General features: G+C 38.4%; 1 pseudogene; it reads right to left on the reverse strand.

The window, feature by feature from the left end:
* LOC117403224 (mRNA-capping enzyme-like) overlaps positions 1 to 15454 on the reverse strand; it is a 124170-nt pseudogene that overhangs the window by 103912 nt on the left and 4804 nt on the right.

Below are 15454 nucleotides of genomic sequence, written 5' to 3' on the forward strand. Positions count from 1 at the left end.
CAAGTAGTTTCTTTGAGAAATTTCTTCACACGATCCTCAGCTGAAATATACTTTGCTTTTTTTATTTTACCTTCAATGCTGTAAACAAGATTTATTTACACCGGACGGGAAAGGTGTAAAAAAAATAGGAGCATATCTACAGAATTAAGATACGTAGTTTGCATCACTTGTGGTGAGCTCTGGCCCCCTAAGTTGGTAAATTTCATAGTGACTTCTTAATTTCACGAATTTCGTGAAGTCCGCGGAATCGCGAATTGGGTATCCCTATTGTTCCATGTTGGAAGAACATTCACTTTATAAGGAACTATAGTTTACAAAATGTATTGGGTTTTAGAATGGGTAAGTATTTGGGTTTTAAAGTTAGTTAGAAGACAATTTGGGTTTAATATTAATTACTGGAGCAGGAAGACAGATGGTAAGGAAGAAGCTTTGAAGTGCACCACATGGCAATTTAAAAGGGGACCCCGTGCTGTCTTAGAGATAACTTTCTGGGGCTAAACTCTTCAAAAGACACACACTCTCCTTCCTATTAAATTTATGATGTTGTGGTTTCCTGAGTGGAACTCGTGTACGTCATTAAGGGAATGAGTGCAAAGAAGAGCAACCAGAATTATCCTGGGTTTAAAAGGCATGTCGTATGCAGACAGGCTAAAAGAAATGAATCTATTCAGTCTTGAACAAAGAAGACTACGTGGCGATCTGATTCAAACATTCAAAATCCTAAAAGGTATTGACAATGTTGACCCAGGGGACTTTTTCGACCTGAAAAAAAGAAACAAGGACCAGGTGTCACAAATGGAGATTAGATAAAGGGGCATTCAGAACAGAAAATAGGAGGCACTTTTTTACACAGAGAATTGTGAGGGTCTGGAACCAACTCCCCAGTAATGTTGTTGAAGCTGACACCCTGGGATCCTTCAAGAAGTTGCTTGATGAGATTCTGGGATCAATAAGCTACTAACAACCAAACAAGCAAGATGGGCCGAATGGCCTCCTCTCGTTTGCAAACTTTCTTATGTTCTTATGACTGAATGGGATGTTATCAAGGAAAATCATCCCATAGGAATGGGCCAGTAGGTACCTAGTAGCCTCCCAACCCCTCAATCTAAATTAAAGTAACTGTTACTATTATTTCGACACCGCTTCTTCAGAGCCCTCTAGCGGCTAGTACATCCGACGTCCATTAAAGCGCTTGATCCGGACCGACTCTACCTGTTGGGAGGCTACTAGGTACCTACCGGCCCATTCCTATGGCATGATTTTCCTTCATAACGTCCCACTGAATCGACTGATTCTAGTCAGATCAGGTGGACGTAAATACAGTTGGTGCAAACCCTTCCATGGTGTTTAAAAAAAAAAAAGGCCAACTGTTCAAAAGCTCAGATCAATCTTGAAAAATATGTTTTTTTATATAAAAAAAAGTAATAATAATAATAATAATAATAATAATAAAGTTTAAAAAAAACAGGCCAGCCTGCATAGGAAAGAAATCTATAAACCTTCAATTTTTACTTCCTGGCTTGCTTCAAGGGATTGCTGTCTTGATAACAGAGATAGACTCATTTCAGTTCTCTACTGCCTTACAGAAAGAAATGAACAAACAACAAAATCAATACAACACTAATCCCACTCCGGGTGCATTTTGCTTGTTTGGATGGTTCGATAGAGATCTTTGAGGGAAAATGCATGGCTTTCACTCAGTGACCAGCAGCAATAAACAGCAGTTGTTATTTTTTCAGCTTATCTAACTTTGAAACATAATGTTACTCTACATCTGTACATCAGCTGCATACTTTACATGAAAATGTGAATAATAATAATAATAATAATAATAATAATAATAATAATAATAATAAAAAATGAAAAAATCGAAACGAAGTTGGGTAGAAGTCCATCTGAGCAGCTCATTGAAGAGAGCTGTGGTCGTTATGAGTAATGAAGCACATCAGGGACTCATTCCAGTCTGGACTCAGGAGGCTACACACAGTGAAAGCAACGTATTAATGATGGGGTGAGGCGACCACTCACCAACAAATTCCCAGAAGGATACCACATCTCCCCCCGCCCCCTCCCAGCTAATTGCCACACTCTGTTGTATCTGTATCTGTAGGTTGGATACTGTGGGTCAGATATTCCATCATTATATTCTCAATGGCCTGGATTTCACCACATTACTAGGTCATAGCATCCCATGTAGTACTGCGCATGTCCCTGGTATAAGAGTGACTCACTAATCTGTATCAGAGCATCTTACCTGTTGAAATCTCAGCAAATAATTTGGACAAGTAAAACACATGCTCACAAGTCATGGTTTTAAGACTATGGGTGAGGCCTGCAGAGTTTTTACGGAACTATTCTGACATCTTTCCTGCTTTCGCAAAACTTGCAGCAATTGCAATTCCGATACCTGTATCTTGTGTACCAGCAGAACGGGGTTTAGCTGTCAGAACAGAGTGTAGACCAGCAAACGCTCTCGTTTACGTGAGGATCATCTAACATGACAATTTCAATAGAAGCTCCTGAGAATTATTAACACATTGATTTGGAAAGAGCACAAGTCATTTTTTGACTTGGGTGCTAAAAGGAAAATTTAAAGAACTTCTAAATGGCAAAACTATAAATAGTTCTGATGTTGACAGCTCCCCGCAGAGACATTGGTACATGTTCTATAACACTGATTTTTACGTTGTGAACGGGGGATTTTCAAAAGAAAACGTTTCGTGGTAAGCTTGTCTTTATGTCTATTTCTACTACCATTATTTATACTGTGTACTGTTTTGCATGTTAACTCCGTTAATCGGTTGATGCAATATGCAGATGTTCTGGTTGAAAATGCAGATTTTGAGATGGTATGCTTTTTTTTTTTCTTTTCTTTTTAAATTCCTTGCCCCTGTCGTTGCTTCACAGTAAACAGTGGCCATCGACACGTTTTCATAAAGTAATAACATGAGGTTTACTTGTGCCTTATCATAACTGAATGAAACCAAACAAAAACTGAAATTTAACTTTAAACACTTAAAATAAAACAAACGTGGAAATGGCGTTGTAAAATAAAGTGGAAAAGACTCACCCTTTTGGTTCTCGTTTATTACATTCCACATAACGCAAGTCGCAACACAAAAATTATAATATATTCTGTCATGAGATTCTCATTCGCGCTAAAGCAGCACAACACTTTTTTGACCCAAACAGCTTTCCATAGAGAGCACTACGCTTGCAGGCGCATAATCTAGTGTTTACTTTTTACTGTCTAAAACTTTTAAATAGAGGCTCAAGAGCTGCTGTGTTGATCCTTTTTTTAAAATATTATATAAATATATATATATATATAATATAATTTTTGGTGAGGTGGTAAATAAGTGCGCAGTATTTTTGTCATTTCTAGCGAATAGGAGCATCTGGATTTTATATCCGAATACATGTCAAAAAATATTCGTTAGAATAATTTGGATATTTGTCCCAGCACTAAATAAAATGAGACACCATATCTAGGTCTGAAATCAAGAGGTCTAACTGAATCTATCTTATCTAAGGTCTATTGACACATGTAATTACACCAGCCCCTGTAAATGACATGCAAGATTCTGTTTTTTTGTTCTAGAACCATTTGGCTTACTTATTGCACACACACGTTTATGTTAATTATTCCAAATCAAACACATAAAACTGCTACCATAAAAATCGTTTTACAGATTGCACTGGTGTAAAAGTCGCTCCCCTATTTGAGACTTAAATTAAGAAAAACCCTTTTTGTGTTTTAAAATACTTTACAATTTATTTTTCTCCTACATGCTCAACACTGATAAATAAAGATACACAGGTTTAGTTTTGAATTAACCCTTGTTTGCATCATTTTACTCCTTTAATAATTTCATAGTGTTGTTTTTTTCCGTTTTTAGTTAAACTGCTAGAAACTATTACGTTTTTAAAAATTTAAAAAGTAATAATTAACAGAGCGTAAAATCCAGTTATACATCCCAAATCACATCTGTATTAAACTATCGGCTTGTCAAGTACCCGAACAAGTTCAAGAACATATCTTCTTTGCTTTACTGAACATTTCTTTCCAAAACCATACTTAGACAATAGTTCATGTTGTATTGGCTTTTACAAATGTGTTCTCTTAATTCAAATTTAAAAGAACAGTGTTAAAAACCATAACCATACACATGCTTTCCAAGTGTACCACTGCGTTGCACTGACATGCAGAACAGATACAGTATGTATTAAAGTCATTCAAAGTGCTCCATTCAAACAAAATGTTTTCTACACCGGGCCATAAACACTTTCCTCCTACCAGCTCGTTTTTCTTTTGCCATTTTAAGTTGGTCTTTGTTTCGTCTCGAGTCACGTACTGTTTTTTCAGCATTGCGATTAACATTTATTTCAGCAAATTAAACAACGCGCAATTTCAAACCTGTTGAGTAGCATTTTCTTTTTTTTCTTACTGTCCTACTTTATCCGGTCTCGAAGTCACCTGCATTATTATAACGTACAGAAGACTTGAAAAGTTTACTACTCGACTTTCTAACCAATAGCTGTTTGCTACGGATCCCAGGGGCGGGTTCAGTTTGAATGTTGACAAATCAATGGCTCGAGAGGGTGGGAATAAGGAAATTCTTCGAGACTGACAGCTATTGTGTTAACAGGAAGCAGTATAGCTGTGACATTTGAGAGGAGGTCAGTCAAGTCTGAAAGCTTGCGTTTAACATTCAAAATGACTAAGGGTATTGAGAGTAAGAAATTTAAACTTTTAAATTAGAACAGAAGTTTTGTGTTTCTATGTTGTGTTTCTAGCAACGTGACCTGAATGCCGTAGATCCTGAACAAATAAAAATCTGTTGACAGTTATGTTTGTGTGAGCCATAACCATGGCTGTAGTAATCCCATTGTGGCGCTGGTACAGTAGTTAATGTTAGACACACCGGTGCACACAAAGCACTGGTGAATTAGTCGCTCCTCCCTTTTAAGGACCCCGCAAAAATGCCTAGAAAATCGAATTATACAACGTTTTTTACGGTAATAGGCCCAATTATTCCTAATGTAACACGTTATTTAAATTCACATAGGATAATGCCTCATCATGTAACACATTTCAGAACTCAAACAAACAATTTATTTTTTTAATCGGACAGCAATGATTAACACTCAGTATAAGTAACACACCAAATATTTATTCTGAATAATCTGTTTACAATTTAATATTCCACTATTCCATATTTGCAAGCAGACAAATAACAACTATCAAGAATACTACATTATTGGGCAAGTGCAATGACTGAATTGCAAAGGGCAATGGAGTATTAGCCTTCATGTAAACACACTGATAATTCCTGTACAAAACAATCAACAAAATGAGCATTTCATTAAAAGTGCTGCTTTCAAGATAAAACATACAAGCTTGGCTTGGCTGTAAATCAATGCATCTGCTGAAGCAGCTGACATCTTACATTACTTTGTTTCCCCATAGTGTGAGTGAGGATGGAGCCTGCATATTTGGCTTCATAATCTTCCATCTCATTAGGGATCAACTGTGTACTACAGCAAACCCATGCACCTGCTGCTCCTTGGCTGACAGAACAGAATATAACACAAAGAAACTGCAATCCCTTTAGACTTTTAAATTAGATACAACCAGACACCAAAGTCTACATATTAGTCGCAATCTGACAGCATACATCGTCACAAACATAGTTTCTCTTTCAAAACCATTTCATTATTCCAAAGAAGACCTTGTAAAACTACAGCACTATAGGAACAGACTCAGGGACCAATTTATTGTAATCGTTCCACAAGGCAAAGGTCGTTAATCATACAACAATAAGGGTAACGGAGTAATTTGGACTCACAAGACACGATCCCAAACAGTATTTTACAAACCAGACAGATAAATGGTGGTTCAACTGGAGATAAAAACTCAAAACTGTATTGTCTCTGTAAAGAAAAAAGAAAAAAAACAGCACAACCTTAATCTGGCAGTCGTATTAGGAGAGGTCAATGTCACGGTCAGCATTACATTTAGCACGCCGGATCGATATAAATATGAAGTCACTATCTCAAATGGTTTCTGAGATATAAGGCTCTGAGGTTTTGGTGGTGTCAGTTTTGTTAAATAACTGGCTTGAAAGGGTTATTTTTTCTTGTACGACAGCCTCGATCAGACATCACAAGCACAGTCTCGATTATGAAGCAAATCTCTCGAAGCACTGTCTTTATCATTTGGAAAGCAAAACCGCACATGACCCCAATCTAGTGACCCTCTTGGGTCTAAAGGAAGGTTGTTAGATTTTGACATCCAAGACATCGAAAACACGAAGTTGTGAGCTAAAATGGTTTTTGAGATATCAGCAGTTTTAAGTAAACTTTTCAGAATTAAAAGGCCACATACTTTCCAATCATAAGTCAACTGCAAATAGCAGCTTACATGATTATAATTGGCCCTATGCACTTCACCTCGAAGATTCAAGTGAACAGATCTGATAATTGTATATCTGAGTAATGTTCCAGAGTGAGGCTACGCTGTTAGAATACTCAGCAGCAGGCAGCAATTTTGTTGGCAGGTTATCCATATATAATACTTTTTTATCCAATGCATTATTCCAAATGCATTTTGAATAGGAGAAAATGAACACTGCACAAACCAGCAACATGAGAACTGCTATTATCATTTGTGTTACGTTAAAATGACTTGATATTCGCTAGTTTCCAAAGATTCGGTTTAAATGTGTAATGTGTGAATAAATATGGTGGTGTATCTCCCATGTTACTGTACTATTTCACTGCTCTTGACTGTGAATAGTGCAATGCTGAGAACCGGAACTAATAAAAACAAGAACGTTGACTTTGTGGAGTTAACATTCATCTCCTTGTTTTATAATAGGGCAAGGTTTCAGCACTTGATTGGTTGTTTCTGTACTGATCCATAGCTAACTGCTATCGTTTCCACATATCTAAACTTCGACAACAGCTAAATGCAAGGGCTTTAACCATGCTGTGCCAGCCAGTCTGCCATCTGTCACGGGGAATACATACTGCACAGTGCCGAAGTCTGAAAAAGCAAACACTGTGTCTCCCATGCTTTGTTGGAGCATCTGTTATATGCAGTACCATTCCAAATTCAAACGCGTTAATTTCAGTTCAAATCAAACAAGACAAATATTGTGGTGTTTAATCAGCCATTTTAGAGAACATGTTGTTATAATTGTTGATGAAAGCTAATATTACCAAATCCAGAGGGTTTAAAAATATATATTAAATAGATGCAAGGTGTAATACATGAAATCTATCTTGTCTTATGTTTTGTTTACTTTTATTCTACTACATAATAAAGATTTATATTGACAAGACTTTTAAATTAAATGTTGTTTAATATTGTTGTAGCAAATAGCTAATTACACACTTAATAACTATCAATATCAATTAATAAAATCCAATCGGAGCAGTCAGACACACGTATTGGAGAGCTCCTTCATCCATGTTGATCTACAGCCCTGCTTAATGCAAGGCTCCAAGTTAACATATTTGGTAGCATTTTACTACCCAAAACTCTTAATTTGCTACTATCTTTTTATGGAGTAGCATTTTGCCGATACCTTATGTTGCAGTATGTATGACCGACCAGACCGCCTTAAAAAGTTAACTTCTAGCCCAGCTTAATGACACATTCATTTCTGACACAGCATTGCCTCATATTTCACGTCTTTTTTTTTTTTTTTTTGGTAATTTTACTTTAGAGGTTTGCAATGAATCATTATGAATTATTGTATCTGATAGCCACCATGTGCACACTCTCTATGTGATGCATCTTTAATGTCTGACAGCAGCTCCAGTCCCCAGACTGTTATTAAAGCAGAAGCATCAGGTATTGTTCTAGGTTAGTGCACCAACTGCTGCACATGTGCGTGTCAGTCAGTGGGATTAGTGGAACCCTCAAATGACATCCAGTTAAAGCCATTTAATTACCCCACAGGGCAGATACAGTGTGTTTCTTGTCTTTCCTACAGAATGATCAAGCTTGTTGGCCACATTGTGCTGAAGTCTAATCACCCTGAAGGCCTGGAGCTCTGCATGACAGTTTTTAAATGAACTGCGAGTGTCACTCATCCTGGGTCCAAACACTTAGGCCTGAGATACACAAGCAATTTAAGCTATTTTTTTCTTGGCAACTCAAACTGGCCGTGTGTCACTGATTGACAACTCAAGTTTATCAACAAATTTTCCATCGGCACTGGAGCTGTTGGAATATATGACTGCTCTATTTTACAGCAATTCGGTTGACAATTTCTGTGCTCTGTGTGTTCAGCAATTTCTAATCACCTGATTTCACTCTCAGTTTTGCTAATGGAAAATTTATACCAAAACCCTAATTATGTTATAACCCTAGCACCCTCCTCCGTCTCCCTCCAAAGAAAGAAAGAAAGAAAGAAAGAAAGAAAGAAAGAAAGAAAGAAAGAAAGAACTTAATAAAACTAACAGAAATAAAAGAAGATACATTAGCAGTTAAAAGAAATAAGGGAAGAAGGTCACCGGCTACCATTCCATACAGAGAAGGCATGCTTTGAATTAATTAATTACTATTAGTAGTTAGGGCACAGAGGGGATTTGAAGACTGTCAAAATATGATAAAAATGGTTGCCATGCTGTGTAAAATTTCTCCACGGATCCCCAAACAGTGTATTTAATTTTTTCTAACTTAATAAAGTACATAATATCCCTGATCCAGTGGATATGTTAGGGTGGGACAGTCTGTTTCCAGTTCTGCAGGATTAATCACCTAGCTAACATGCTGGCAAAGGCTAGGGTGTCATTTTATTTTAGGCATTGATACATCCAACACCACCCCAAAAAGAGCAGGGAGAGGTGCAAGGTCAAGGGGGATACCCAAAATATGAGAAAGGGTCAAAAACATAGAGCTCCATAAAGGGATCAGCCTGGGACAGGACCAAAGCATATGAATAAGAGAGGCAGGGGTCTGTTTACATCTGTCACAGGATGCGTCCAAATCCGGGAAGATCTTAGACAATTTAAGCTTTGACCAATGAATACAATGGAGAATCCTAAATTGTATCAATCCATGCCTAGCGCAGATGGAGGGTGAGTGTACCCGAGATTGAATAGACTTCCACTCGTCATCCTCAAGCTCCAAACAATTCCACTCCCACATGCTTCTTAAGGTGGATAACGAAGGGACATGCAGAGAGAGAATACATTTCAGAAATCAATCCGTCAGAATCTGGCTTCAATTTGAGTAATGAGGCAAGAGGGGAAAATGAGTTATTCTCTTACATACAAAGTCCCGTACCTTCTCCGAAAGCCTATGTACGCTGCATTTGTTGGCCTGGGCAGTATATGAAATTGTCCCAGTAGAAAGACCTTTAAGGTCTTCCATAATATAGAGGAGGAGACTACAGGTGTAGTATTGGTATCTAGAAAAAAAGATATTTGGTTAGAGATAAACTGAACGAAACTTTGGTCTGAAAGTAGGAGAGAATTGAAGCGCCAAGGAGTAAAGGTCAGGGCTGGGGTAGTAAAAGAGAGTTCCATAACCAGGGGGATGATCTGGAATAACAATGCCATGATAGGTGCAAGACCGAATGGAGGAGAGCAGGCTGGTATCAATAAAAAAAAAGTAGTCTATATGGGAAAACATCTTCTGGACATGAGAATAGAAGGAGTACTGCCTGGATGCAGGGAATAAAAAGCACCATGGGTCAGAGATTGCGTAATTATTGAGAAAAGATTTAATGGCTAAAGAAGATTTTGAGGAGGGGACAGGGTTAGAGCAAGAGTGGTCCAAGGCAGGGTATAAGGGACAGTTGAAGTCTCCACCTAGAGTCAGGCAATGAGAGTTGAGGTTTGGTCGGGATGACAAACAGTTAGAAGTGAACTGATTATCATCCCAGTTATAAACATTGGCCAGTATTAATGGGGTATTATGAATCTTGCCTGTGACAACAATATAGCGGCCATTTGGGTCTGTCCAAACCAGTCTCTACGCATTCTAAAATGAATTACAAATACATCTGTTGAGTAACATATTATGAAGAATATAAATACTGAGCAGCTGCATGAATACCTAAAGGAAAAAACAAACGCAGCTGACTGAATTACATAAAAGGCAAAAGACAGCATGTTGCGTTACCTGCACTTAGGCATCACATTGACCAGAGCAAAGATCAACGGGAGTGCGTCACTGATGAAGTAACACAGCCAGGAACGTTACATATAATTTTGGACATAGATAAGGTTAAAAAGTGGAGACTCGTATGCCCAGATTGTGTCTGTCTGTCTGTCACACCATGGTTGTGACACCATCACATAATGCTAGCCAATGAGAATACAAATTATTAATATCGACAGGGTAAATGCACTGATAAGACTATAGCCCAGAGCTAATTCTAGGTTTCTTTTTTCATGCCTGTTGGTTATTGTGCATTACTATTAATTTGCTGTAATACTGACCTCCACCACTAGGGGGTGGCGAGCTGGTCAGTTCTGATAACCTATATGAGGGATTCCTGGCCTCTCTGTGTTTTGAGAGGGACATTTAAAAAGTATATCTGTATAGACAAATTGTTTCCCGAGTTTGTCTTTCGATTGAAAGCTATCCAGTATGTACTATTCCTGCAAATAACTCGGCCATTGAATACACTTTTCCTATATGCTTTTTTGGGGGATTATTTTTACAGTTGTGCATTTATGAGGACCATCTGTGTGTGTACCGGTTTTAAATGTGCACATTACACGATTCATCTGAAAATCACTTGCTACTAAAGCTGTAGTTACTATACTGCGAGTTTGATACAATACCTCTGATGTTTGAGAATCCTCCCCCCCTCCCCCCACCAATAACTTGTGCTTAAGAAGATCCTTAGCGAGTTGCATCAAAATAAGACAAGAGGTTTTCTAGACGCATGCATGAAGAGTGACACATGTACAGACGTGCTCAAATTTGTTGGTACCCCTCCACAAAAAACGAAGAATGCACAATTTTCTCTGAAATAACTTGAAACTGACAAAAGTAATTGGCATCCACCATTGTTTATTCCATATTTAATAGAAATCAGACTTCGCTTTAGATTTTTTATTTAACATAATATTGTAAATAAGAAAACAAATGAAAATGGCATGGACAAAAATGATGGGACCACTAACCTAATATGTTGTTGCACAACCTTTAGAGGCAATCACTGCAATCAAACATTTTCTGTAGCTCTCAATGAGACTTCTGCACCTGTTAACAGGTAGTTTGGCCCACTCTTCCTGAGCAAACTGCTCCAGCTGTCTCAGGTTTGATGGGTGCCTTCTCCAGACTTCATTTTATCATCTGTGAACATAGAGCTGATGTGACTTGCCAAAAAGCTCCAGTTTTGACTCATCTGTCCAAAGGACATTCTCCCAGAAGGATTGTGGCTTGTCAATATGCATTTTAGCAAATTCCAGTCTGGCTTTTTTATGTTTTTCTTTCAAAAGTGGAGTCCTCCTGGGTCTTCTTCCATGGAGCCCACTTTCGCTCAAAAAGCGACGGATGGTGCGATCAGAAACTGACGTACCTTCACCTTGGAGTTCAGCTTGTATCTCTTTGGCAGTTATCCTTGGTTCTTTTTCTACCATTCGCACTATCCTTCTGTTCACTCAGGGGTCGATTTTCCTCTTGCGGCCGCGCCCAGGGAGGTTGGCTACAGTTCCATGGACCTTAAACTTCTTAATAATATTTGCAACTGTTGTCACAGGAACATCAAGCTGCTTGGAGATGGTCTTGTAGCCTTTACCTTTACCATTCTTGTCTATTATTGTCTTTCTGATCTCCTCAGACAACTCTCTCCTTTGCTTTCTCTGGTCCATGTTCAGTGTGGTGCACACAATGATACCAAACAGCACAGTGACTACTTTTCTCCATTTAAATAGGCTGAATGACTGATTACAAGATTGGAGACATGTGAGATACTAATTAAAGAAACTAATTAGTTTGAAATATCACTATAATCCAATTATTTATTATCTTTTCTAAGGGGTACCAACAAATGTGTCCAGGCCATTTTAGAATATCTTTGTAGAATAAGCAATAATTCATCTCTTTTCACAGCTTCTTTGCTTTATTCTATGACATACCAAAGGCATGCAAGTATACATGATAAAATAGCTTTTAATTTAATCACTTTTCAGGAGGAATGAAGCATTATTTCAATGAGCTGTAAGGGTACCAACAAATTTGAGCACGTCTGTATGTATGTATGTATGTATGTAAGTATGTATGTATGTATGTATTGTAACACAGTGGGGATGGGATTGGAGTCATCCCCGCAGTAAAATGTGTGGGTTTGTTTTGTTTGATTGTATTGCTTTATTGTTTAATTGGTTTTGTTAATTATTTTATTGCTTAGTTATTCCCGGCACCTGGAAACAATTGTAAATTAGGACCAGGTGCAGGGTACTTAAGAGAAAGAGTTAGTTTGCTCGCGGCTGCTGAGAGAGAAGGAAGCAGGATAGGTGCTCTGCTTCCGAGCAGTCGGGTAAAGAAAGGTAGTGTAAACCTGTGTGGTTTGTTTCGGGGTGAAGATTTTGTTTTGTGTTCCAGGTAAACAGCTTAGCTGTCCTGATTTATAGTTTAGGTTCCTGTTTGTTTAGTTAGCGCTCGTAAAGAGCTAGGTGTTTGTTTTTGTATTTTGTTTATTTTTGTGTTTATTAAAAACTGTGCAACGCACTTAAAAATCAATTTCTGTGTATTGGGTCTATTTTTAAAGGGGCAACGAACCGTGTGAGTTGCGAATCTTTTACAGTATGTGTATATATATATATATATATATATATATATATATATATATATATATATATATACCCACCACCACTTACCCCAAGGGGGGATAATAACCGCTTGTCTTATTGTGTTGAATGCTGGCTTGTGTAAAATTATCCCCGACTAATGTCTCAAAGCAGGAGCCAAAGGAAATAACAGTTAAAGGTTTTGTTTTTCACCATGTAAGATTGTATAGCAATGCAAATTTAAATCAAAAGGGCAAGACTGATTTGCTGCATGATTAAATAACCCTTATGCTACTTTTAGAGGGTAATGTCCAATAAGGGTTTATGTTCTGTAATATATACTGACAATTTAATTAGGAAACTTGTATTCTCACAACAGAGACTGAAAGTTAACTATTAGAATAACATGCAAATGAATCATGGCAGCATTTAACTGGAGAAACTTTTCTTCAAGCAGACTCTAGACACAACCACTCAGGGGGTAATGAGCGCTTTCTCTTATTAGCTTAGTAATTCGGTCATTTTGAAAAATGTGTTGCGTTTATGCTTTCAGGTTACTTTAAATCTATTCCTAACAAACTAAACCCAGCAAAACATATCGCACATTCTGTGCTGCAATCACTTTAGAGTAAAGTAAAAAGCATTTTAGAGAAAACAACCTTCTGGGATGTGTCATCCAGCTGAATTTCAAACTGGATCACACATCAACAGTAAGAATTGTGGTTCTTTTTGGGAAATAAAAATAAAAACCCTATTAACAAACCAAACAGGTTCCCCTGTAATGCTGAGCCGCTAGCGGGTGCAGAAGTACCACACTGGTCATGTGCAGTTTCTTTACTTGAAGCATTTCTTCAATCCACAAAGGGTGTTGCTGGGGAATAGGTTACATTACACTCTGGTTTACCATGATTCTGAGAGCTTGAGAGTTGCTTTAAAATTCAAAATTATTACACAAGAACATAAGAACATAAGAAAGTTTACAAACGAGAGGAGGCCATTCAGCCCATCTTGCTCGTTTGGTTGTTAGTAGTTTATTGATCCCAGAATCTCATCAAGCAGTTTCTTGAAGGATCCCAGGGTGTTAGCTTCAACAACATTACTGGGGAGTTGGTTCCAGACCCTCACAATTCTCTGTGTAAAAAAGTACCTCCTATTTTCTGTTCTGAATGCCCCTTTATCTAATCTCCATTTGTGACCCCTGGTCCTTGTTTCTTTTTTCAGGTCAAAGAAGTCCCCTGGCTCAACATTGTCTATACCTTTTAGGATTTTGAATGTTTGAATCAGATCGCCGCGTAGTCTTCTTTGTTAAAGACGGAATAGATTCAATTATTTTAGCCTGTCTGCATACGACATGCCTTTTAAACCCGGGATAATTCTGGTTGCTCTTCTTTGCACTCTTTCTAGAACAGCAATATCCTTTTTGTAACGAGGTGACCAGAACTGAACACAATATTCTAGTTGAGGTCTTATTAATGCATTGTAAAGTTTTAACATTACTTCCCTTGATTTAAATTCAACACTTTTCACTATATACCCGAGCATCTTGTTGGCCTTTTATATAGCTTCCCCACATTGTCTAGATGAAGACATTTCTGAGTCAACATAAACTCCTAGGTCTTTTCATAGATTCCTTCTTCAATTTCACTATCTCCCATATGATATTTTATAATGCACATTTGTATTGCCTGCATGCAATACTTTACACCTTTCTCTATTAAATTTCATTTGCCATGTGTCTGCCCAGTTCTGAATGCTGTCTAGATCATTTAGAATGACCTTTGCTGCTGCAACAGTGTTTGCCACTCCTCCTATTTTTGTGTCGTCTGCAAATTTAACGAGTTTGCTTACTATACCAGAATCTAAATCATTAATGTAGATTAGGAATAGCAGAGGACCTAATACTGATCCCTGTGGTACACCACTGGTTACTTCACTCCATTTTGAGGTTTCTCCTCTAATCAGTACTCTCTGTTTTGTACATGTTAACCACTCCCTAATCTATGTGCATGCATTTCCTTGAATCCCCAGGAGAGCAACCACCAAGAAAAGGTGTTAAAACCAATCCTCGCCCAGGACAACTGGAAGCTGCTAGAGACTGGAAAATGCTGGCAGATGTTGGTCAACGGCTTATTTTTCCACCTGAGATTGCCACCACTAACCTTCGACCAGATATTGTCTTGTGGTCTGGATCAGCACGCCTTGTTCACCTGGTAGAGTTAACAGTGCCATGGGAGGATGCTGTAGATGAGGCGTATGAGAGGAAGAAACTGCGGTATGCTCAACTAGCCACTGAAGCGGAACAGCGAGGATGGAGAGTTCGGGTTTACCCAGTGGAAGTGGGTTGTCGAGGATTTGTGGCACACTCTACAACCCGGTTTCTCAGAGACGTCGGATTCAGTGGCCAAGAGTTGCGTCGCACAGTGAAGAACTTATCTGAAGCAGCAGAGAGGAGCAGCAACTGGCTGTGGTTGAGACGGAAAGATTCTGGCTGGGGATCTCAAGCACAATAGAAAGAAAGAAACGCTGATGTACAGGTAAGTAAGCTGGGCTGAGTTGAGTGGGGGACGGAGGGGGGTGATGCTGGGACGCCAGAATCACTGTCGAGCCCTCTTGAGGTGTCGTGGGCTAGTCGACGAAACACTGAGGATGGAAGGTGCCCACTTGAAAACCCCAGAGATGTACCCTACTTAGC

The sequence above is a fragment of the Acipenser ruthenus genome, chromosome 5 (assembly GCF_902713425.1).
Source record: "Acipenser ruthenus chromosome 5, fAciRut3.2 maternal haplotype, whole genome shotgun sequence".
NCBI classification, from domain to species: domain Eukaryota; kingdom Metazoa; phylum Chordata; class Actinopteri; order Acipenseriformes; family Acipenseridae; genus Acipenser; species Acipenser ruthenus.